The following is a 24,071-nucleotide window of genomic DNA, read 5'->3' as shown; positions in this document are numbered from 1 at the left end:
GGGGGGCTGTTCTGTGCATCGTAGGGTGTCTGGCAGCCTGCTTTGACTCCCCCCACTAGGTGCCAGTAGCACCCCCCTTACCACCCAGCTGTGACAGTTAAAAAAAATGTCCTCAGTCATAGCCACATGTCATCCAGGAGTAGAATCACCCCAGTTGAGAGTTACTAATCTAGGCCACGCAGTTACAAGTATCTTGTCATATCCGCTTTAGCACCCACTCTGTATTTTCATTTGCTCTCTCCCTTTTTCCCTAAATACTTCAGCGTGGATCGCCTAAGAACAAGGACATTCTCCCACACAACACAATCCCAGGATCGTACTCAAGAAGCAGGACAAAAACTCTAATACCATCATATAGCCAATCACGGTAACATTCTCCTGGTCATGCCAGAAATGTCCTTTGGAGCTTGGGCTTCCAAACTCTGATCCAGTCAAGGCTCACTGCATCTGGGCTGTAAAATTTCTTCAGTGTCTGTTATGTATTGTGTTTGAAACCCAACTTAGAACCAAGGAGATTTCACATAGAAATCCCAATTTCTGACTTCTCTTGAGAAATTGGTAGAACCGACAACACCGGACGTGCGTTTTCCCAGGGAAGCTGTTGGTTGCCTCCAGGGGGTGACTTCCCTCTTTAGGAAGCTCTCAGGTTCTCCTCCGTCTCCACCCCCACCCAGTTCCCTTAGTGCTGGTCGGCCCAAAAGGGTGGGCCTTTTGGCCTGTGCGTGCCTTCAACTGATTAGACGAGGCCCACCTGAGTGATGGAAGGCCATCTACTCAGTCTGTTGAATGTCAGTGTTCATCTCATCCAAACACCTATTCTCAGAAGCATCCAGAATGACCTTTGACCAAATATTTGGGCACCCTGTGGCCCAGTCAAGTGGGCACTTAATAGTTACCATTATAGTTATTTTAGGAACTTACTACTCAGAGTGTGTCCTGTGGAGCAGCCTCATTTTCATGACCTGGGAGCTTGAGCAGAAGAATCTTATGCCCCGCCTCAGACTTACTGAAATAGAATCTGCATTTTCTCAAGGCCCCTAGGTAACATGAATGCACATCGTTTGAGAAGCACCCAAACTATGTGCCACAAAAAGATGGCAAATCCTTGGGAATTTTTTGGTTTACAGCACATAGTTGGTGATTTCCATGGTCTTTTATTTATGAAGCTTTATGGACACGTATTTTCAGATGTTTTTTTTCGTATGTACCCTAATCCGTACGCATTTGTTGTACTAATAAGTATGTGCGTGTACCAGTGAACAGTTATTAAGTACATTATAAAGCATACCTAAATACAAATTTTAAACTGAGCTGAAGGTGCAGTAAATATTATTTTAAAATTTGTTTGTAAGGGCAGTGACGTCATGCAATCATTAGCTAACATCAAAGCTTGATGTATGTTGAGGAAGAAACTTACCATTAATAAACAGTCCATATTTTGAATATTTTACAGGAGAGTTTTGGTTATTCTTGGCTGACTTTGCTTTGATCTGAATAGAACATCATTGTTTGTAACCTTGTGACAAGCTAGCTGTTGAAGAGAAGGGGAGAGTCGATGCGATTGTTTTCTTGTGCTTCCTCTCTCAGTATTTTCTTCAGCCTGCGGTTATGTTATGGGGTGGGGAGGGGCGGTTTAAGCCTTGTGCCTGCTTAGTGATGGTTAGCCTCGCTAACCCTAGATAATGTATCTGCATATCTCCTCTTGGGGGGCACATAGCTGTAATATGGGCAACATACACCAATGATGGTCCGCTGCCAGTCACCGTTCTTGGTCTGAGCTTCCCAATTCTCACTGTCTGACGTGGGCATATCAAGTGAGGGTGCCAGCATCCATACACATATTGCGTTGATTCCTCACTTTAACGACTAAAGACCATACACAGGAGTTCTCAGATTTCCTGTCCTTATGCCGAATCCTTTTATGTGGTGCGTAGAGTGAGTGGACTCTTCTTTGATGACTGATTTTCCAGGATATGGAGGAGGCCTCTTAAGAACTCTCATCTCAGTTGCATGTCCTGGGAAGGGCTGCCTTGGGGAAAAGCATCCTTGGCTTTTGGGCTGGGTTTTCAGGAATTTCAGCACTCCGGGGAAGCCCAGGGGATTTGCATAGAGTAGCGCTGACCAAGTTCATGGTAGCTGTCCTGATAACCTACTTTGTGAACCTCTTGAAAGCCTGAATAACATGGAACCTGGGGGGAATTCCTTAGAGAAAGTGGTGAAAGCTATGACTTCTTGCTAGAGAAAAATGCACAAACAAAATTTCCACTCAGCTCCCGAGGGGTCCAGGGACCCCCTGAAGCTCATGATGAAGAACCTATTTAGAAGTGAAAAAGGCAAATCAGGTTTGGAGGGGCTTTCTTTACCTCAAACATTCCCTTTCCTGCAACCTCCTTGAGTTTCAGACTCTGCTTACAGCACAGAGTGGGGAAGGAGGCTGAACTCTGATTTCATAGACACTCAGGTTTGTACCTCAGTTCCTGCAGTGATGCGCCAGGTGACCTTGAACAGTTTTTTAGCTCCATAAAACGGGTAGGATAATCCTCAGGGACCTGTGCAACACTCCCATGAAGCAAACCCTACACACACTGGGCACACAGAAAACACACATACACAGTTGTGGTCAGAAACACCCAAAGTGTCAGCAAATTCACACATACAACCAATACACTCACAGACATGAAACACAGATACGCACAGATACTCCCACAGGGACACATGTACCCGAGAGATACGGGTAATACAGTCACAGACACAGAGATTTGCACAGCAGATATATGCTCATTCAGAGACACAGATACAGATACACATGCATACAGATAAACACAAGAGGAAAATAATGAGGGAGCATAAAGCAAGCTGCCAGGCCTCATACCCCAGCCCCCACCCCCAGGTGGGCTATGTGTGATAGCCCTTGGGCACTCCTGGCTGCCCAAGAACAAAGCAAAAGGAAAAAAAAAAATCCCAAATGGTTAACTGATAGAGATCATAGTCCTGCAGGGCTTGTCTCCATCTATTTACAAATATCTTAGTAAATCATGAGAAAAAGGCCATCGTAATCTCCAGAAACCTATGGACTTGGTTTCCTAGAGCCCCAGCATCATCCCTCCATAGTGATGTAGGAAACTAAGGCAGAAAGAAATGGGAGGTAGAACTACATTTCCTTATAACCTGCAGCCCATTGGCTTGAGGCCAGCAGAATGAAACATCTCTCCCTCTGTCTTACTGCTAATGCTTTGCTAGAGGGCAAACAACCCTAGTTTGACAATAGCTAGGCAGCCAGTATCCTGGGAGTATTCTTTTTTTTTTTTTTCTTTTTTTTCTTGGGCGTCTTCTTTAGCGTATGAGTCTCATTGGAAGCTTCCCCTGGACTTGACCTCCTCCCAGCTCCATAGTATATAACTAGTCTCTCCTCATGGTGCCTGGGCAGCTCTTCAGCTAGGGCCACTGGTCCTGTCCCCATGCTTTAATGAAATCACCACCTTTTTTGCACCAAAGACGACTTCAAGAATTCTTTCCCCATGAACCCACTGTCACCCCAAAACCTCATCAGAAAACATGAAAACAACCAAGTAACAGGAAATTCATGTCCACAGTCAATATACCCACAGACACAGAACTCCAACTCACAGGTGCATGATGCAGATTACACACACACACACACACACACACACACACACACACACTCACTCACTCCAGGACAGCTCTGGCACTCTAATGGAGGCCACTACAAGAAGAAGGGGTGCACAGACCCTGGTATGACCTGTCCCATCTAAGTTGTCATGGAAGGGGGCGTTTTCCTGGTTCCAACCCTGTGCTGGGCATGTGCCCCATGTCAGTGCCTTACCAAGGGTTGTGCCCAGGCCTGGATTCCAGAGAGTGGCCAGGGTAGGGTGGCCACAGGGACAGGGGCACAGGGTAGAGACAGGGTGCACTTAGATTGGGGGTGTTGCATGGGGCCAGGTCAAGTGAGGGAGACAGGCAAGTCTCTCCAGGATCCTTGGGGTGTGTCAAAGTGGGCTGTGCCTTCTCCCACCACAATAATAGCACTAATGGCATCATCAGGACTAGTATATGACAGCATTATCATGACCACAGAGATGAATGACCGGCAGCCTGAGGTGCAGGAGCCGGGCTGTGACCTTGCCCTCTGGTTTGGCCTCAGCTTCTGTACAGGCTGACCTGGACAAAGCGGGCTATGGGGCCAAGCATCTTTGTGGCCCCTGCTCTCTCTGGAGTCTCCACGCCCCAGCTTCCCACTCTCCCAACATCCCCTCCCAGACCCAAGTCAGCAGGGAGCCTTTTCTCAGCCTGGGTCCAGCCTTCCCCTTGAGGGCTCCGAGCCTGATTCCTCATCCGTGCAAGGGATTACAGATGGTACTGCCACTGGGTCCCGAGAGGTGATGTCCGCAAAGGCAAAGGCTTGGCACAGGTCTGAAATTGGAGGGAACTGTGGTTTTCACCTTTGTTGCCTTTAACAGCTGTGCAACTTTTAAGGCACCAGACTGGGAAGACACATGCCCCAGGGAGGTGATGGCGCTGATATCCACTAGTGCTCAGCATGTGACTTCCTCTTGTCCTCAGCACAGTTCTGGACACAGGCATGGACACTCCCATTTTACTGAAGGAAACCAGTCCAGGGTCACACAGCTGGTAAGCAGCACACTGGATCTCAAACTCTAGGTTCCTGGCCCTGCCCCCAGGGGCCATGAAGGGCTCCCCAGATGGGAGGCTGACATTGGCTTTGGGGACACTTCCTCACCTCCATGAATGATCTCACTTGTTCAAGGCCCCCCAGACTCTGTCCACTGCCTCTTCTTTCCCAGGTCCCTGCTCCAGTTATAATCAGGGTGACCCTGGCCATCCTTCTTGGAATTCCCTAGGCCTCCTTATTGTCAGGGCCTCTCTCCCATTCACTTTTGGGCCAGTCGGACTCCACCCCCTCTGTTGCTGGCCTCTCCTTGTATAACCAGGACAGCCCAACCCTGGGGCTCTTGAGGCAGGCAGCAGGATCTAAAGGGAATGTAACGCTCTTGGTTTTTCACTCCTGTTTTGTTTTGGTTTTGGTTGTTTTGTATGGTTTCTTTATATTTAGGCTGGAGCCCTTGCTTTGCTATTTTAGCAGTGCCAGAGTAGTTCCTTTTACAATAAATTTATGTAAAAATAAAAGTGAGGGGATTTAGAGCAATGATTTTCAGTTGGGGAATCATTGAGTCAATCATGCAGAGAAACTATTTAGGAAGCTCAGCTCAGGACAGAGCCCGGGAGAGATGATTACAGTAGGTTTGCCTAGTCACCTGGGTCCCTGGCCCCTGCCCACCTGCTTGGCCTTCCCTGGCCAGCACACCTGGTGTTGCCAACAATCTGGGTGTTGTCCCGGGTCCCCCAGGAGAGAAGCTGATGAACTGTTTCTCTTAAAATGCTCTCATTCCTGGAGATTGCAGGAGATCCCTTGTGAGTCAGCTGGATCCAACCCCCCGCCCCTGCATCCCCCGTAAGGTTCATAATGTACAGCCCATGCCAACAGGTAGGAGGGTCACACAGATAAGTGACAGATCTACCACTGTTTGTGGTGTTAAAATGTCTAGGTCAATTAGAGATGATTTGGGGACCAGACAGTCTTCTCACACCAACATTCCAGGATATTCTAGGCCAGGAGACATTCTAGATTACAATTTTATTTTGCTCCTATCATTCAGTTCAAATATAGCTCTTTTGCTTTGGGATTTCTTGACTCCTATTCTACTTGTAGAGGAGCTTCTCAATTTCTAAACATACGGGAATTTCTAGTTTCCTCTTTATTAGTGATTTCTAGCACATTCTATCACTGAAACATGCTTTGTGTGATTTCCTTCCTCTGAAATCATTTCATTCCTCTGAAATTTCCCTTATGGCCGTAATAAATAGGGTGAATGTTTGTAACCATATCCTCTGTGCCTGAAGTGAATGTGTCCTCTACAGTGTTATGTCCATGTGGACACGTATATGGATCTAGCTGTGGGATTCAGATGGTTTGCTATCAAGATGTCTACCTTATGGATGTTCTATCTGTTTTGACTGAGAGAGGGTTAAACCTTACTGTCTGCGTGTGCATTTGATTGTTCTTGCAGCTGTGTCCTCCTTTGCTTTCTCTGTTGTTCAGCTATTGCCCATGGGAGATGGGAGTTCAGAAAGGAAGGAGAGAACACTCAGAAGAGGTGACAGGGAGCTGGGTTGGGAGGGCCCAGAAACCAGAAGGTCGGCCAAGTTTCCAGAGAGGACCTGTTGTTGGGATGGCACGTGGTGGTGCACCAGGCGGGAAGCGGCTTTTTAAAAATGAGGTCACATGGGGTGTCCGTATTGCTCTACCAGGGGTGAGGGCAGCTGACTGGTCGAGAGAGAGTATCAAGGCTCTGGGTTGCTAAGGCAACACCCAGACAGGTGAGGGCTTGGAAGAAGAAGGATCTTCCTCTGCTCCACCTGCTCCTGAGAGTCCACTTAACCTGCTGTTTATGTCCTGCTTACCTAGTGATTTACTGACCTGCTGACCTACTAACCTGTCTGAAGCCTCCCCCCACCCCTCTTGTACTTGATCTGATCCTGGTCCTGTCCCTGACCCCCTTCTTCTCCTGACACACCCCTTCCCTAACCCACCCCCTTTTTATACTCTTCCCCCATCCCCAATTACCACCCCTCCCCCCTTTCCCACCCCTCCCCACTCCTCCCTTGCACACCTACACCCCATCCTCCGTCTCCACCTCCCGCCTGGAACCCTGGAGTCCCCTTAAAGGACCAGGACAGGAAGATGCAGAGGCTGTTTTTCTGGCTCCTTGTGCTTGGGTGTCCTGGTTACCCAAACACAAATGTGAGTAAACATGGGACATCGGTGGATTCTTCCTTCCTATCGGGTTCTTTCACACTGTGGTTAAACAACAGCTTCTCTATGGGGCTTTTGATGGGAACTTCAGAAGAACTTCATTTCTTCCTGAAGACTGAGGACCACAGGGCAGGTTTCTCCACCAGCCTGAAGTGGTTGTGGCCACAGCTGTCCGCATCAAGTTCTGGGTCCTGTCTGTGCTGCTTGGTCCAAAAAGAGCAGTGGTGACAGGATGTAAACCCGATCATAGTAGGTTTATAGTGTCAAGAAGGAAGGATTTGTGAAGATACTAAAAGCTATTGAGCTGATTGACTTAAATAGGTGTTTCTATGATGTGTGAATTATTTCATTAAAGTTGTTTTTAAAAATGTCAAGAAATCTTATTTAATAGGAACTATGGATATTAGACCGGCTCCTGGAAGCCCTGTTAAGATCCTGCTTCAAGCTTTGTAAGCTTAGGGTCCATCTTATATGTAGTTTGTTTTCCTATCAGCACATTGTTCGTATTTGTGAAGTTTGGTAGCCCTGGGAACAGAGGTAACTGGAGCATTGGTGTTGGTACAGAGTGTTAAAAAGTGAAATGTCTTTGGGCTCTGTGCTTCCTGGTTTGTTGACTTCTAGCAACTTCTGAGTCAGCCCTTTGCCTCGGGTCTTGGAGGCTGTCCCCCGGGACTCTGTGTCCAACTGTGTTGATGGGAGCCTCATAAGCCCAGCAGAAACTAAGTGGCTGCATCTTGCTTGGACATTTATGATAGGAAAATCACAAGGAGCAACACGATCCGGAAGTGAATGAATTGTTGTCCTTATTTTAGCTAAGTATGTGCGGAGTGTTGATTTACTCAAAGCAAGGAGCGTTCTGAATGTCCTTAGGATTGTCCAAATATAATGAAACACCTGGTTCCCAGTGTGACTATTTCACTCTATCGTTGAAAAGCAAAACTTGTACCCCTAGGAGAGTGAGAGAGGCAGACAGACAGACAGACAGAGAACACCATAGAGATAAGTAGATTTCTTTAGATTGGCACGTACCAGATCCTTAGAGCGGGATCTGGAAAGTCCCAGTAGTCAGGAATAACCCTTGCATTGAGGCAGAATCATTCCACACGAATGCCTCCCATCTAAATAGAATAGATTCTGTTTCTTTTGAGACTATGAAGGAGGAAAATTCTTGATCATCTTTATGAGAAATTTCCCCTGGTACCTAGGCTGCCTCTCACAGATTGGCTCGGCTCTCTCTCCCTACCTCATCTCTGAATTCTTCCACCAACTAACTTGTCTTGCATTTCCCACCTCCACCTACTCATGGCCGTTGACTGTGAGAACCTAGTGTTACTGGCCTCATTGGATCTAATCTAGTTCAGCGTCACCTACTGATATCAGCTGCCAGACAGCTGCCAGAGGCACCAAGAGTGCCCACAGCCGAAGATGTTTTACCTTCGTGACAAGATGGCCTCTGTCTTTGGTGCATTTGAGCCCCATGACCAACCATTGTGCTGACAGCTACTGCTTTCTTTCAGACAGTGGCTAGTCAAAGACGGTGAGTGTGTATTTCCCACCATTACACATTTTTGTGATCTCATCTCTGAGAGCTGAAGATGAAAATGTTATAGATTTCAGAGGCTACTTTCTAGACAGATTTCTTTGCACAAAATTAAGCTTGGTATGTGAATTAGTATGAATTGCATTGCGAGTGTTTTGCTCCTAAAATGCTTCTAAGTCCAGTTTTTGTAGAATGAGATGTGTACCACTGTTTTGGTTTACCATACCCAGGAATTTTGTATTATTTGAGAGATCCATTTCCAGAGTTGCTACTGATTGTTTTTGGCACAATACCATGAAATAGAAACATGAATTCCTTTCATTGGGCTATTTGAAGATGCGTGTTCAGGTAACTTAAAATCCCACAGATATTATCAAAATATACATGATCACCTGATTATGCAAATCTTTATGTACCTCAGAAATCTGACATTTTGAGCTGTGATTCAGAATCAAAGTGAACATTGAAAGAAAATATCAAAAAGTGAACCATAATGTGCAATTTATTTTCTTGGAAAAATAATCCCATATTATTATAATAGCAGTTGCCCGTCTCTCTCAGATATATCCATATCTGTAAACATCTTTCTCTAGAACAATCTCATTTGTATCTCTAGTACATTTTGTGTTTTTATTTCCTTCCATTCTTCCATGAATTTGGGGCACAGTTTGGAGATATTCCAAAGGATTTTATCCAGGTACTTCGTGAATGTACACTAGAAGTCATTGACTTCTTATCTACTATAAATTTGCATTTTCTTAATTTTTCTATTTTACATTGGCTTACAAATTCTTACTATTAAAACACAGTTGTAATATGTTTGTCAGCAAAATGAAATTTCTCAGTGTTGTCTTTTACATCTTTCCTACAGCTTCAGGGTCGTGTAATTTGTATAGGGTAACAACACCTTTTTAAAGAATACAGTTCATTGATATTTGACATATGTAAGCAGCAATGGAACCATGACCACAAGATAGCAAACACAGTCATCACCCCCACAAGTTTGTTCCTGCTCCTTTGTAAGCCATCTGTCCTCTTGATCCTGTATGAGGAGACATTTGTGAGGTGTGCTTATAACCTCCTGGAGGCTGGTAAAGGGTTTATAAAGATGATTCTTTGCGACAGATAGATTGTAAACATCTTTAAGATTCCTCATCATCTCTGATATTATTTCAGCCTGTCCATATTTTGCCTGACCATTTCCCTCTTGGCTCTGATGTGTTTGAAATTCTTTGGAAACATAACATTATTACTGCCTCCGTGGGAACTTGTGCTTGTCTAATTTACCCCTGGAGAACTGTTTTTGTTGTGAGTATACTGAAGTATACTTATAGATAGACTTGTAATCATGAGTAAGCAGAAAATTTTAAAGTCACTGGACCTTTTATATGCACTCAGTATTACAGATATCCCTCTAATATATTCAATTTTCATTATCATTTAGATCAAAATACGTTAAAATTTCTGTAGAAATGACTTCTTTGCCCTATATGGACTTTTTTTTTTAATTCAACTGTAATTAACATACAGTGTAATATCAGTTTCAGATGTTCCATATGATTCAGTGATTTCATGCATTTCTCAGTGCTCATCACAGATACACTCTTGATCTACTTCACCTCTTTCACCCATCCCCCCACCTGACTCCCCTCTAATCCATGTCTTCTTGAGAAGGTTGTTGTTTAATCTCATTTTTTTCGTCATTCTTCAACTGAGAACTTTTTGTTCTTGATGTCTAGTTTGAGTCATTTGTGGTCTGAGAACCTGTTTCCTATGATTTCGTTTACTTTGTTCAGATCTCTCTGTGACGTCTCAAGTACCGGCTACACTTTTATAATGTCTTCAGGGAATGACTCTGGTCAAGGAAGCACTTTTTGCACTTTGTGGAAACGTTTGTTGTCATTTCTGTTGTTGCTTGTTTGTTTTCTCTAGCCATCTCCCACTTCCTTTCTGATTTGAAAATCTTTGTTGGTGGTGAAGTGGGAAAAATCATAGGACCTGATTTGATAGGATTGTTTGTCAGTTCAGGAAATCGCCAACTGCAGGAGACATTTCTCCGGTGTTTCTGGTGAGTCAGAGGCATCTTTTAGTCTAAAGATTTTACCTTTACTTTTATTTTGTCTGAAACTCCCAAATAATTTGTGGGTGTGGACTTTATGATGGCTGTTGGACTTGACAAAAAAGAATTGCAAGTAAATGGTGCATTGGTTATTAATTTAAAATAAGTCTGCCATTTCCATTATTGAAGATTAGTGGTTTGGTGTCTGTTTAATAGAATGGAACAGAGCTTTTGGTAAAAAATAAGATATCTACCCTAATTCTCTTCCTTAGAAATTGTTGTTGAAATATCATCAAGTAGAAAGGAAATGTTTTCTATAGCTTATTCTACCTCTAAGTTTTTAGTATGCTAGGCCATGGCTACGTTTTTCTAGGGTGTTTCCTGACACAGAGGAAATAAAAACAAAATTAAACTATTGGGGCTACATCAAAATAGATCGCTCCTGTTCAGTGATGGAAACAGTCAACAAAACTGGAAAGCAACTTACTAAATGGGAGATGATATTTGCAAATGACCTGGCTCGTAAAGTGTTAGTATCCAAAATACCTGAATAAACTATACAACTCAACAGCCAGAAAACAAATAATACAATTTACAAATGGGCCAAAGTCACAAACAGACATTGCCATGAAGAAGACATTCAGATGGCCAACAGACACATGAAAAGATGTTCAACATCATTCATGGTCAGGGAATTGCAAATCAAAACTACCATGTGATATCACTTTGCACCTGTCAGAACGGCTATAATCAATAAGACAGGGAAAAAAAAACTAGTGTTGGTGAGGATGTGGAGAAAATGGAACCCTCATGCACTTTTGCTGGGAATGCAAATTGCTATTGCCATTTTGGAAAACAGTATGGAATTTCCTCAGATAATTGAAAATAGAACTAATTTGTGATGCAGCAATTGCACTACTGGGTATCTACCCAAAGAATACAAAAGAAAAAAAAAACCCACTACTTCTAAAGGATATATGCATCCCTGTGGTGGATAAGTTTAGGAATCCCCTGGGCTTACACCAATGGGTTAACAAGGCACAAAGAAATACAGTCAATATAATGCTCACACCCGAATTTGGGTAAACCAGATTGGCACTCCAAGAATAGGGGGGTGCAAAGACATCCTGAGAATAGGGAGGCGCAATGGTGCCAGGAATAGGGAGGTGCAAGGGCACCCCACAATAGGGAGGGGTGCTGAACCCCCCAGAATAGAGAGAGAGAGGCAAAGTCCTGAAATAGAAATGGCACAAAGGTGCCCAATACACAGGAATAACAAGATTAGATATTCAGGGTGAAAGCACCCCAAATTTAGTTCTATAGCAGAAAGCTGCTTTTATAGGAGAATAGGGCCAGGTTAGGTAAATTGGTGAATTGGACTTTGGACCACTGCACCTCACGCAAAGCAGCCCAGAGCGAGATGGTTAACAAAAGAAAAGGTGGCTTATCAGCCTTGAGGTTATTCCCCCTATCTGTCTTATCCCCTAGGCTGGCAAAGATAAACAGGCATGGCGCCTCCTGTCTGTTGTTAACAACCATTTACCCAACTGCCGGGCGCCTGGATTTTGTTTTATATTGACCCAAACCCCAAACACTGTATATCTTCAAAATCCCCTTTCCCCCCTCACATCCACAAGTTAATGTTCCTAGTTTCTTTGTCTCTTTGTACACCCCCATCACGTTTGCAAGGCTTCTGATCTGAATAAATACGGGGCAAGGACGCTTATTCAGGGCTCTTGTCTTTTTCCTGGACATTAGCCATCTCTCGTTTGAATCCTGCGTCTGCTCTTTTGCTGGCCAAAAGAGAATTTTAGACTTAGAGTCTATGACACACCCCTATGTTTACTGCAGCATTATTTACAATAGCCAAATTGTGGTAGCAGCCCAAGTGTCCATCCAAAGATAAATGGATGAAGAAGAGGTGATATATACGTTAACAGGCACACGTGTGCGCATGCACACACACACACACACACACACACACACACACCCTAGAATATTACTCAGCCATAAAAAGGAATGACCTCTTGCCATGTGCAACAACATGGATTGATATAGAGGATATACTGCTAAGTGAAAGATAAATACCATATGATTTCACTCGTGTGGAATTTAGGAAACAGAACAAATGAGCAAAGCGGGGGGAGGGGGGGGAAGAGAGAGACGAACCAAGGAAACAGATTCCTAACTTTAGAGAACAAAGTGATGGGTTACCAGGGGAGGTGGGTGGGGGGGATGGGAGAAATAGGTGATGGGGATTAAAGAGTACACTTACCATGATGAGCCCTGAGTAATGGACAGCATTGTTGAATCCCAATATGTACATCCAAATCAAATGTAACACTGTATACTAACTATACTAGAATTGCAACACTTAAAAAAATAATTTATTTTGCTGAACCACACCTTTATTATAATACCACATTGGATGATGATTTTGACTTTTTTGTCATGAAATATACTTTTATAAAAAAAATATTGTTTCTACATCAAATTTAATTTTACTTATCCCTCTTCTAGAAAAAGAGTGGAGTATATGAAGGTAAGATTTCAGGCTTCTATTTTCCTTATAATCTATTCTTTTTAAATCTCTTAAAAGATTCAAAACCCTGACGTGGGGCTCAGTCTCACAAACCATGAGATCATGACCTGAGCCAAAATCAAGGGTTGGATGCTCAACCGACTGAGCCACCCAGGTGCCCTGTAATCTTTTCTTAATACAGCTGTTCACTGTGGTTTCTAATTCCGCTAGAAGTAAAGACATTGACTTATCAGGTCTAGTTAGCCCCTTAACTAGTTAGCCCCTTAGCCTCCTTGTTTGCATCCTAAGTGACAACACAGACTGAGTTGCCACCAACTGAGACAGGTGACCAAGTAGAGGAAAAAATCAGACAATTAGAGAGAAGCAGATGAGTTTAACTCTGGTCAGAAGTGTTTAAGAATCCAGTGGCAGGAGTATTCTGGTATGACCTACCTACTGGGGGAAGTGTACAGATCAAGGCACTCTCTGAGCCTGTCAAGAAGCTCAAGGCTTAGAGAAGAGGTCAGATATTGCCAGGCCACGTGTGTGTCACTAGAGAGGTTTAAAACATGTGTTATGAGTCCTGGGTGGAGAGAGCCTCTAATGCCAGTGGAGAGTGAGGGTAAGTGAACAAGATGCCAAATGGGGCCAATAGATTATGTATGGGCTTCACGGACTGTGCTGGTTAAGTGACCCGGCACGTAGTGGGTCCTCAAATGCTGGTGTTGCTATGGGGAATACAGCACTGCTGGTATAGAGAAGGGTGACCTCAGGGCAGCAGAGCTCTAACATTGTACAAATAGAAGGTAAGCTTGCAGTTTGGGACTGAACGATAGAATTCAATGCCTGTCAGAAGATTCTGGAGTACTGAGCCCTGTTCTAGGTGCTGTCCTTGTGCTATCCATGTGTAAGTTGAGTATTTCCTACATGGTGTTTACCAGTGATGCAGGTGGTAACGTTTGCATCTTGGGCTTTCACCATCTTGTGATTTGGGGAGTTATCTAGGGTTCTAGCTACTAAGTAGTAAAGCTGAGATTTTACCCAACTGTGTTTGATTCCACGGCCATATACACCTGAGTGAGCATCCCACTCTGGTTCTCATGGACGGGACCCTGTGGAGCAGCAGAAAGACATTGGAGGCCTCTGAGTGCCAAACAAATGACATTTAGAATAATTTCTCTCTCAGTATTTGTTTAAATGTTTATTTACTTATTTTGAGAGAGTGTGTGCACGAGTGGTGGAGGGGCAGAGAGAGAGAGGGAGAGAGAGAGAATCCCAAGCAGCCTCCATGCTTTCAGTACAGAGCCTCACATGGGGCTCAATCTCACCAACCGTGAGATCATGACCTGAGCCAAAATCAACTGATTAGGCACCCAGACGCCTGCCTGTCTTGTTATTGTTGTTATTGTTATTGTTATCTATCTATTTAAAGGATTTATTTATTTTTGAGAGAGAGTGAGAGTGCAAGTGAGGAGTGGGCAGAGGGAGAGGAGGACAGAAGATCTGAAGCAGGCTCTGTGTTGACAGCAGTGAGCCTGATATGGGGCTTGAACTCGTGAGTGGTAAGATGATGGATCTCAACTGACTGAGTCACCCAGGTGCCTCTTTCATTATTTTTAAAGTGTGAGTGAAAATGGGGGAAAACCTTGAATAAATTAGGTGGATTATTTTTTCTTTTTGACTTTTGTTTTTAAAGTAATTGCACTGATTTGTTTATTTGATCATGAAGGACAGAATACAAGTATGTAGGATACTTGGTTTTTCTCCATTTCTCCTCTGGTGAGGTCAGAGCAGTTTGAACTGTTCATATATTCTAAGAATAATGATGCTTAATGATGGGATATTAGGGGACACCTGGGTGGCTCAGTTGGTTGTGTATCTGACTTTTGATTTTGGCTCAGGAAATGATCGCAGGGTCATGGGATTGAGTCCTGCCTCAGACTCCACACTGATCCTGGAATATGCTTAAGATTCTCTCTCTCTCCCTACCCTTCACCCACTCATGTGTTCTCTCTCTCTAAAAGAAAAAAGAAAGAGGAGAGAGAGAGAGGGAGAGAGAGAGAGGAAGAAGGAGAGAATGAGACAAAGAAAAATAAAATGCCATTAACTAAAACTTGCTTTCTTCAGGGACCACAGTAATGCCAAATGTTATATGTGACCACAGTGCCAGATCATGTGCCTTTGCTATTGACACAATGGGTAATGTGATTTTACTGGTTTTGGTACTAACCTTAAGAGATTGCTGGTTTTTTTTTTTTTTTTTTTTTTGTGGTTAATTTAAGCTCAATTTTCTGAAAAGATTAAATACTACATGAAGGAAAATGCAAAATGTGCAGAAAAAATATCCCTTTGTGAAGAGAAGGTATAACCATCCCCCCCACCATTTTCTTTTCATTTTCATGATTTCACCTGGAATTGTGTTCACTTCTGGTTCACTGATTTTGGCATCTCCTCTTTCATCCTGGTGTCCCATTTCATTCCATTCTATACCAGGCTCAATTCAAAGCAATCATCACATATGTAAAATACTACATTCTTTATTTCTATAGTGACTTACCCACCAGAGATAGTGTAATTAATATTTTTGTCAGTGTAATTAATATTTTTGAATTCTGAATCCTTTATTACATATTTGTGTAGATCAACAGAGCAAAGAAATGTGGCAAAATAAGCTTCCTTCTTACGAAGCACATAGATGTAAGATAAAAATCCCTTCTTTGTCCTGGGTGCCTGGGTGGCTCAGTCGGTTAAACATCCAACTCTTGGTTTCAGCTCAGGTCATGGTCTCATGGTTTGTGAGTTTCAGCCCTGCATCGGGCTTCTTGCTGACTTTGGGGAGCCTGCTTGGGATTCTCTCCCTCTGCCTCTCTCTGCCCTTCCCCTGCTCACTTGCTCTGTCTCTCAAAAAATAAATTAAAAAAACGTATTAAAGTCCCTTCTTTGTCCTTTAAAAATGGAAATAAAAGTAATGAGTAAGTATTCCTGATGACTATGTGTTTTGTTGAAGAATAACAGTGAGACACTTGAGCGCACTAATGAATTTTTTAATAACATCATTCCAAGTGTGCATGCTTCGTTGCAATCTGAGAGAAATCAGAATGCCAAGAATCGGGGCTTCCTGAGTTACCATAATTTGATGTTTGCGCCCTTTTGGTCATTGGGTGAATTTAGCCCCTCAACCTTCCATGCTGTTCACTGCTGTTTCAAGCAATAACACCACAGTACTTCTTTTATTTAGGAGTTAGGCAGAATTTGTTTTCATAAGCCTGGCTTAATTTTTGTATCATTCAGTGCTGCCGGGAGAGAGCACTAGAGGTTTCTTGCCATGTTGAACAGTTCTGTTCCTCCTAATGCAGAGCAGAGAATTTTGAAACAGAATCTGGTGACAATATTTTTCTTCCATAAAGAAAAGTCATTCATTGGAGCTGTTTGGCTTGAAAGATTTTACACTTTCTTCGATTTCTCATCGTCATCCAGTCACAGTTCCATTGTCTGGAAACCAAGATAGTTGCTCTGAAACATTTACACCTTCTACTGTTCTCTTCATCCTTCGTTTCTTTATGTGTCTGGCTTTTCTCTTTGGCCCAAACTGGATCAACTGTTTTTAATGATACAGGGATTGACAGAGCACATTCTATTGACAATGCTTCTTTGTGACACATTATCCTGTGTTTGTTTGGAAAGTGTAGTACACATTTTGTTTCTATCCTACTTGCAAATTGGGGAAAGGAAAAATCTACAAAGAACTTGAAAGGTGCTATTTTAGTAAACACTTCAGAAGTTTCAGAAGTAAATTCCCTCTATTTCCTGCAGGATTTCCATTGTACACTTTAGCTTTGAAGAAAAACCAATCTTTCATGTCTTAGAATATTTGATTTATATGTTATCTACTGAGTGATCTTCTTCTTGGGAAGAACTCACTAGAGAGGATGTTTTGCTCAGGTTCACCTCTCCCTTAATGAAGTTCATACCAGCGAAGTGAAATTGAAGTCTGAAGAACAGGAAGTGAAATCGAAGTCTGAAGAAACAGCCTGTGCAGAAAAAAAAATGCTCAGCTTAAGATCCACAAGAATCAGGTAAAAAAATTTACTATCAAATGTTATATAAATCAGAAATGAGCATCATTACTTCCTTCTTTTTAAGTTTTTCTTCTGTAACTGTGGTAAAATACTTGCATTAGAAAGTTTCCCATCATAAACATTTAAGTGTACATTTTAGTAGTGGTAAGTACATTCGTGTTCTTCTATAGTCATTCCACACCTTTCTCAAATCTGTCTTCAAGTCAGGAGATATGAGTGCACGCGTCAAGGATTCGGTGCAGGGAGTCTTGACGTCTCGTAAACATAACGTGGAAGAGGTGTTGCTTGGAGGGAAGAAAACCGCACTTGGTAGAATGAGTTTGGTTTGGGAAAGCAAAAAGTGGCTTCCTGCCTTGGGAATCCTGTCCTTTCTCCTCTCCCCCCTCATGGCCACACTCATGGTAACAGGTGCACACACCCAAGTACACTGTTTTATGCTGGATAGGCAGCAAAAGGGAACTGGGGGACAGCTGTGATGCACTTAGGTGTGTGAAAGGGGCAAAGGACGCCAAATGGGACACGCTGAAGAAGAATGTAGACGTTCATGATGGAATGTGGGGACAAAGAAGCTCACAGAAGAGTAAGACTTTTAGGAGTTAGTTGTTACAAACACCATTGTAAGAACAGATGTGTCAGACAGTGGGGATCATTTTCTTTCTTTGAGCACATTTAACACCAACCATACTTTTACCATGGTAATCAGTAAAGAATTGTGTTTCTCCCTTCTGCCTTGATTTCTGTGATCTGCACCTTCCTGCACTTTGTGGAAACCCCAGGGTTCATTTTCATTGTCCTTTACATTTCAGTCCCATTGTAGCGACATGAGTGCCATGTGTATATATATTTTTTGTTAAACTCTAGACATTGGGTAGGAAATATTGGGAGGAGAATTCAGGTGTACTAGGATGGTATCTTGCTGCAGATGAGATGGGAGTTTATGTCTGGTAGGAGATCAGGGGTGCCAGCATTACTGAGTCCTGTGAACTCAGTTTTCCTTCCTTTCTCTCTTTTCCCTTGCCTTGCCTTGCCTTGCCTTGCCTTGCCTTGCCTTGCTTTGCCTTGCCTTGCCTTCCCTTCCCCGCATTCCTTTTCCAGGAGACAGTATTCTGAACGTGGGCAATTCACATCATTTTCTTTTTGTCAGTGTATTTTGCATTCTTCTCAACTGGTGTCTTTGAGGCAGATGGCAGGAGTTCCCTCGTGAAGTGTAGAGATGTCCAGTAGGTCATTGTACAGTGTTAATGACACCATGTCCAAGAAAGATGTCTCTATGGCAATGTCATGGCCCGAGCCTTGATTGAGAGTTTAGGGCTCTTGGGAGAAATCAGACAAGTCAGGAACCCCTGCATCATCCTTATGTGTTTAGTTGTGATGAGTAGGTCAGGCTTGGTTTTGTACATTGAAAAGAAATACACTTGTGCAGTCCCAATCACAAGAGCCTGAGTGCATCTCGTGTGGGCTTTTTATATTTATGTGATGTGTTGATGAGTGGGAATAGAGAGCTGTGAAGAGAAGCTCAGAGTTGCCAAAGACTTGCCAGCACACTAGAGTTTGACTTTGTTTAGTCCCTTAATGGGGGACATCAATGCTTTCCCCTGATTGTGTTTGTGGATCTGTGTGTTTATGGGGAAGGGGAGAGGGCACATTTGAGGCCTGCCTTCAGATTTCAGGGAGGGAAGAAAGGCCGAATTTCACATGGGCTACCAGGTAATGTATGTTTCTTTCCCCTCTAGGAAGCTGGGACTGAAAGAATGGGAGCAGGTGGAAGGGGAGAAGCAGCTGTCAGCTGCAGAAGAGAAAGTAAAATTAGCTGCAGAAGAGCTACCTAGCTACTGAACTACAAGGGAGTTCAGCTTCTACCAGCAGCTCACACGAAGCCCATTGTATTACTTTGAAACATTGTACGGCGTTTAGAGCCAAGTAGCACACAAATATACACAAACATTCAGGAGACATGTATTCGTATAGAGACTTCAAAAGAAATGTGACATTTTCCAGATGCTAAGTTAAAAATATGAATCGAAACAAGTCACTAAAGATTTCCTGATCCCTGATGCTGGCCAGACTATGTGGAAATGTGGTTCCCGAACATGTTTCTGGAGGTGCTGGAAATGATTACAAACCTCAGGAAGCAGTTTGGTGGAGGACGAATCACATCGACAAGTATGACCATCCCATTTTAGAGACCCACTTGTTGTAACCATGAGGAAAACAATAAGGATACAAGGAAAAGAAGATTTGAACTTTATTTTTATTGTTATCTTTTAATGTTTGTTTATTTTTGGGAGAGAGAGGTAGAGTGCGAGTGGGGAGGGGCAGAGAAAGAGAGAGGGAGACACAGAATCTTAAGCAGGCTCCAGGCTCTGAGCTGTCAGCACAGAGCCCAACATGGGGCTCCAACTCATGGACCTCGAGATAATGACCTGAGCTGAAGTCCGACGCTTTACCGACTGAGCCACCCAGGTGCCCCATGAACTTTATGATGAAAGATCCTCATTGCAGGATTAGGGAGCTGTCACCACGGATAAGGAGACCGTGTCAACGTGGAGCCCCACAGGCATTAAATAATAAATCCAAGATGGTGTAGCAATGGCTTTGAGCTTTCTGTACTCTCCGCCTCATGTGAAATGTGTCTTATATGATTGGGCCGTGTGCATGAGAGATCAGTTCTTATAATGGGAATCTGGGCCAATTAACATCACCCTCAACATTGTGCTTCATCTGGTGAAAGTGACTGCGCTCCCAGGAGAAGAGTAGAAGGAACACGAGAACAGCTGCAGCAGTCAGAGCTCACCTTCGGACACCTGGTAGGCTGCACTCTGCCCAGTAGTTCCTGAGTGCTTCAGCACTTAATGCAGATGATCGTAGCAGGCCACTGAATCTCTCCACATGGGTTTTTATTGATGTGCTGACTCTTTCCGATTGCTCTTTGTGAGAAGGTGGCTCTGGACAACTGGGTTAGAATGTTTTTCTCTCCTCCTCTTGTGCACACCTTGCCACAGCTGGATGTGGATGTGTTTCTCTCTCCCAGCTCAGGGCTCGTGATCTGGAGAGGGTGGTGGTGGAGCAGAGCAGGGAGGTCACCTACTCGAAATGCAGGTGCAGGACTTTGACGTATTTCTTTCAAGGGTGCTGTGAGGTTTTTAAAAAGGCGAAACTGTTCGGTGTCCAGTGGAGGCCTGGGTGTGATAACTCTTAGCGAAACTGATTCATCTCGATCTTCAAGACTAGAAGTCATCCAAAGACAGAGGCTTCCAGAGGAATTCAGGAGGCACAAACCAATGGCAAGAGGACCTGACAGGGAGATCCCTCCATGGAGAGGTATGGAGCACATTGTGGAATGCAGTAGTTTAACTTCTGAGGCAACATCCGCACAATCGGCTGCTTCTTCCAGTGGGTGTCATTGTTTGGTCTCCTGCAAAAAGTCCCAGGTGGTTACTAGAGGGCACAGGTTGTCTCACAGTGGTGACAGGACACTGTTTCCCTCAGACACCCCCAGCCAGCAGGGCTTTTTGGGTCTGTCCCTGTGGGTGGTGGAACTCACGCCCCTCCAATGTCTGTGGACCCCCCTACAACCTCCCAGTTAACACTTAACTGGAGAGTGGGTGCCAGAATGGACATGGGTCAGCCCCCCTTCCACCTTGAGACAATGTTGAAGGCTTTTTCTTTTGTTTCACATGAATAACGTGAACAACAGCATGAATTGGAGGTGTATGTCCCGATAAGCTTTCTTGATTTGGCTTTTGGGTAAATGCTCCATAGAAAATACACTTTCTATAAAGAAGCCCTGTTGAAACCAGGAGGAAGTGAAGGAGACAGGCACTGTTCCTGCTTCATTGCTGTTCAGCTATATTAGTGTTGATGTTGGATTTTTCACCTTTTACCCTAACACATCTCAAAAGTTTAATATCTGTTCTGTAGGTCAACGTAGCTGCCAGAGCATTTCCTTCTTTCCCAGAAGTGCCCTCCATGGGGCACTATCCCATGGGCGCCCTTTATCACCATTCATGGGCTCTGGGCCAACCCCATCTTCTCCACCCTGGTGGCCTCTGGGACCTCACCCTCCACCTCCACCTCCACGTCCACCTCCACCGCCACCGCCACCGCCACCTCCACCTCCACCTCCACCTCCACCTCCACGTCCACCTCCACGTCCACCTCCAGCATTTGGTAAGATGATATGAATAGTAGAAGTTGACTTGTAAAACACCTTTCATCTTTTTCCTGTTGAGTCTTTGGGGGAAGATGCAGTGATGGCATCACAGGGCTTTCAGGTCAACCTGACTGAGGGCATTGTAACATTCTCAGGACATGCATGAAATGGGCTGTCATTTCCACATGGTGAGCTGGGCAGCAAGTGTCTCTTCTAGAGAAGAAACAGTCCTTATACAGGTTGACAGACCTAGCACTCCTTAGGATGTAGCTTGTTACAAAGACCACGTGTTGGGCTCTCTGAGGGATGAGACACACCCCTAAATTTATTTCTAGCTAGTTGAGACCTGAGCTGTTCACAGTTGCTCGATCAGTTATGAAAACACCTGAACCAGGGCCCTGTGGAATCTTCCTCAAGGATCAGGATCAGATCTTTTCTCTTGATTATAATATTAGTCTAAGTACATTTCTATTCGGAAATAGTTATATAATACCTGCTCCCATGTGGAAGGCAGCTTATAGATAAGCTGAAAGATTGAACAATTCTCCTGGAGCCAGAAGAAACACACCCATGCTCTTCTGTTGAGGATTTATTGATGTTTTCCACCAATTGACACTCTAATTTTAATTCTTATCTGTTATGAGATGGTGATTTATTTCCCCTAATGTATATTAAGAAATGGCTGTTTTGGTGACAATTTCCAGTTTTCTCTTTGAGTTGACCTGTTGAAAGTTATTTGACTAATTATGAAGAACAAGAACCAGGGCCCTATGGTTTCTTCTTTAAGATGAGGGGATGGATCTCCCCCTTATCGTAGGGGTCACCTGAGGCTTGTGGGTTACTCTCTGCCTCTCTTCATGGTCCTGAGTGTGGGGAAGAGTTTAAGATGTCACAAGATGTGGTGTTTGTTTCAATTCTGCAGTCTACTAAAATCAGAATACACCTCTATCCCTTCTAGAGCCTTTAGCCGATCCAGAAGCTGGTGTCACTCCCGTGAGTCACAACAACAAGCACTCTACCAAAAATGCCAAGAAGGACAAGGTAAATGCTGGGGCCATTTTCAGCTGTATGTCTGTCTGGACACCCTCATTTTCAATACAGCATGCTCTCCAGCCTTTTCCCTGTTATATGTGTTGTGTGATATATCCACCTGTTTCTATTTGCCAAATGCACAGCCTTAACCCAAGAGTCTACAGGCTTCTCTCTTTTCAGCCTGTCACCTTTTTCTGGTAAGTTTAGTAGCCAAAGGAACTTAGAGATTGAGAACCCTATGGCTTTTCCCATGTGGTCTGGAAATAACACCAGGAAGATAACACTGCACTCCATACTAAAGTCTCTAGGCTTGTTGCCTCCTACCATACCGCCTCTCTGTGGGATCAGTGTTGTTGTTATTTTCCTCTTTCTGGTCATGCAATTACATGTTAAAGCTATCTGTTAATTGGAAATGCAAAAAGACACCCCTCTATTTTTATATTGTGTGCCCTGTACAATTTAGAGTGGTCTTAGACAAAGTTATTGTCATAACTCACCACCTTCACATCTTCGTTGGTCAATGAGCTGTTTGGAATCCTTCAAGCTGTATCTTAGGTAAAAATATTCTGAACACAAGGTCCTTCAGTTGTGTCTCCAATCTGTGTTAGAGCTGGTATCATCACTCATGACACATCCCTGGGAATTGGTACCAAAATCAAAACACGTTCTCATTAATTCTGTTAAACGAATTCCTTCCCCTTTTTCCCCATACGATGTATTACTCTGTGTCTTGCAGTGAGCTCAAAATCAGAATTCCTTATGAATTCAGATAAACACATGTGGGCTTAGTAGACATTGACAAGTAATATGTTTGTCACAGCAAACACTTTCTCAGTTCCCCTGCAAGATGCCAGGCATCCCCAACTCCCCAGTGTCCTCTTAGGCCTTTGACAGCACATTGAGAGATGGGGAAGACCCCTTTCTCAGGGAAGGAAGCAGAGGGGGCAAAGTGAGGGGTCTGCTGGCAGAACTTTTCCCCAGTAGCAGCTGTGATTTTTTTGTGCAGATAAGGAACTATTTATTTGCACTCGTGTGTGTGTGTGTGTGTGTGTGTGTGTGTGTGTGTGTTCTGAAGATGCCCAAAACATAGCTTCTACAGTCACTGTAGTGGAAGGATGCAGGGTGATCTTGGACATAGATGTCTGCCTGTCTGAAATAGGCTACTTCATTTGTTTGGAATTACTTCTTTCAATCCTCTAAGATGGGATCATTTTGTTCTACATTCTCAGACATGGACAGGGACATGTGGTGACAGTTTAGCCTCCTGCATTTATTCGTCTAGGCTGTAGGTGGTACCCAGTGGGAGGGATAGAGTTTTCAGGTAGTGAAGCTACTCTCTTGGATCCTGGTGGCAGAGAAGGTGGCAAGTGCTGACATGTTCTTCTCTGGGTTTCAGCTGCTTTGGGTATTGGTTCTCTTGTCTGGCATATGAATGTACCTGTCACTTCTGTTCTGCAGGGCAGTGTGGATCCGTGGGGACCTCCTCCGTTAACTGGAAGATTCTGCACATCCTACCCTAGAGGCCACCCTATGGGTTCCTGGGCACATCCACCTCCTGAACCTTGGTGGCCCTGAGAACCACCTTAAACCCCTCCACCTGCACCCGTTGGTAAGATGATCTGAGCAGTATGAGTTGATTGCAAAGCACATTCATCTAATTTTTGTTGTTGTTGAGTCTTGGGCAAAGTGCAGAGGTGTTACCACAAGGCATTATAATGCAAGAGAAATGTGTCTGCCGCCATCACCACGTTCCTTGAGTTTCTCATGATTGACTTATCATCCTTGTATCATTTCCCCCACCTTGTGTTGGTACAGGTGTCTCTTGTGGAGATGG

General features: G+C 43.8%; 1 long non-coding RNA gene across 1 annotated transcript; it reads left to right on the top strand.

Moving 5' to 3' along the window:
* The first annotated feature begins 16,634 nt into the window (after nt 1-16,634).
* LOC125929561 (uncharacterized) lies at nt 16,635-21,216 on the top strand. The gene is made up of 3 exons (XR_007459905.1): nt 16,635-17,049; nt 18,786-20,373; nt 20,974-21,216. It is a non-coding gene; the product is annotated as an uncharacterized LOC125929561 (long non-coding RNA).
* The last annotated feature ends 2,855 nt before the right edge of the window (nt 21,217-24,071 follow it).

Source organism: Panthera uncia, chromosome A2, assembly GCF_023721935.1.
Source record: "Panthera uncia isolate 11264 chromosome A2, Puncia_PCG_1.0, whole genome shotgun sequence".
Taxonomy (NCBI): Eukaryota; Metazoa; Chordata; class Mammalia; order Carnivora; family Felidae; genus Panthera; species Panthera uncia.
The sequence above is the reverse complement of the archived record's forward strand: the minus strand, read 5'-3'. Positions and strand labels throughout refer to the sequence as shown.